Genomic DNA, 2,393 nt, shown 5'->3' on the forward strand with positions numbered 1-2,393 from the left:
CATTTTTATGAAAGCTGGATCAGAAATAGATGGTCATAGAATTCCAGAGTTAGGAGACAATCTTGCCATTCAATCCAAAGAAGCAGTGGGAGAGCAGGAAGAGAATCAGGTGATCCACAACAGGTTGGCTGGTAATGATGAAAAGTGCTCCAACATGTCAGGTTCAGAAGGGAAAGAACAAGGTTTGAAAATCAGGAACTTCAATCCAGCCCCATACTGCCTGCATGTCTGCCTTTTTTAATCTCTCCCAGGGCATAACTGAGTACTTTTGAACCTAAGAATTTGCAGGACTATGCTTGTCTATAAGGTTGGTGAGCTTGACCTTTGGTTTCTGACATATGCCACATGCACTTGTCAGTGATGTTTAGTGATCCTCCTGCTGCCCACATAGGGTAGCAGAGAAAGGGATGTTTTAACAAACTGAAGTCAGTACAGACAAACCTATAGCTACAGTATTTGGAGGAGCATCGCTTGACTCTGGAATTAGTTTGTCTCTTTCTTAAATGCAATTTTAACACTATTGACTACCATCAAAATAATGATTGAATTGAGAGATTTAAGATTTAATATCTGTTCACGACAGCCTTTTGGTTAGCTCCTTCCCATCCTTCAGAAGTTAAGACTTTTTTTTGTCCAAATATTGCTGAATTACTACCATACCCACAATTTTCAATTAGTTTGACCAAGAGTTGTAAATTATAGCTCTAAAATGGACCTATCCATGCTGAGGAGAAGAAAGAGAAGGAAAAGAAGAACAAAACAGCTTTTCTATCTTCCGGAGAAGCTAATTTTAATATTCCCAAAACCTTGAAGAAAAAGCAGATCCCTCCATCCAATATCAAAGTGATAGTTAGTTCAACTCCAAGTCATCTGGTACTGATTCTCTTCCTAGAAGAAAAATTATCCACAAAGTGAGAAGCCAAGGGACAAGGGCTGCAGGCTACTGCAGAAGTAAAAAGAGGATACCAAATGCAGAACTTGCAGTTAACAACTAAGTAGCCAATGCAAGTTGTTCCAAGCCACCAGGAGGAGCTGTTAGCTTTACATTCTCAGCTACAATACTTAAAAAAAAATAATCCAAGTTGACATTACTTGGTGATATGCCTGCCTGACTTTTCAAGCATATTAAGGGCAAAAAGGGGAGTGAATGTGCTCGGTGGGAATGGAAGGCTGATGTCTGGAGTGGGAAGAAAAAATTGAAAGCTGCAACTAATAGGAGAGGATAATGCAGAGGAAGAAGAGGAAAAGAAGAAATGGAGTGGCTGGGACTAAAACAAGTATTCATTATATACCCTAGTACTGTATTACAACTGATTTGCCCAGATGCTGGGGGAGCCATCTTCTGGAAAGCATATGGTACTTGGAAATGGAATATGGTTCTGCAGAGTCCATTGGTCTGATCCAACTGATGTCTACTTGTTCTCTTTTATATCTGCTGAATCTGCTGAGATTTATGTTTGTAAATCACTTTTTACTATGTGAAGACTTGGGGCACAGAAATATGCTAAATAGTTGCATTCTTCCATGTTGCAATCACTTACATTTTGTGGGAGGACAGTACACCTCCCCCCCCCCCGAGAAGGAAATATTTTGGGGAATATTAAAAAGCAGAATATTATACTTCCCCAAAGGAATAATGAAAAATCTTAGGCAAAGACAGCCCAAGTCTGATGAGATTAGAAAGACAAAGACCCCTAAAATCTATATACCCCACCCAAACTCTAAATATATGATCTTTAGGACATAATAGGATTAGCCCACCATCCTCAAAATACCAAAAAGACATGCTCAAAAGCTTAGGTCAAAGTTCATGCCACAGGAACAGGAAGAACAACTCCAAACACAAAAGCCCAAGAAGGTATAAAAACCACCACTCCCAGCAACATCATCATCATCATCATCATCATCATCATCATCATCATCAATCATCATCATCATCATCATCATCATCATCATCATCATCATCATCATCATCATAATAGTAAAGTTGGAAGGGACCTTGGAGGTCATCTAGTCCAACCCCTGCTCAGGCAGAAAACCCTATACCATCTCGGACAAATGGCTGTCCAGTCTCTTCTTAAAAATTTCCAGTGTTGGAGCATTCACTGCTTCTGGAGGCAGGTTGTTCCACTGGTTAATTGTTCTAACTGTCAGGAAGTTTCTCCTTAGTTCTAGGTTGCTTCTCTCCTTGATTAGTTTCCACCCATTGCTTCTTGTTCTGCCTTCAGGCGCCTTGAAAAATAGCTTGACTCCCTCTTCTTTGTGGCAGCCTCTGAAATATTGGAACACTGCTATCATGTCCCCCCTCATCCTTCTCTTCATTAAACTAGACATACCCAATTCCAGCAGCCGTTCCTTATATGCTTTAGCCTCCAATCCCCTAATCATCTTTA

The sequence above is a fragment of the Protobothrops mucrosquamatus genome, unplaced genomic scaffold (genome assembly GCF_001527695.2).
Source record: "Protobothrops mucrosquamatus isolate PMUCROS unplaced genomic scaffold, P.Mucros_1.0 scaffold1, whole genome shotgun sequence".
Taxonomy (NCBI): Eukaryota; Metazoa; Chordata; class Lepidosauria; order Squamata; family Viperidae; genus Protobothrops; species Protobothrops mucrosquamatus.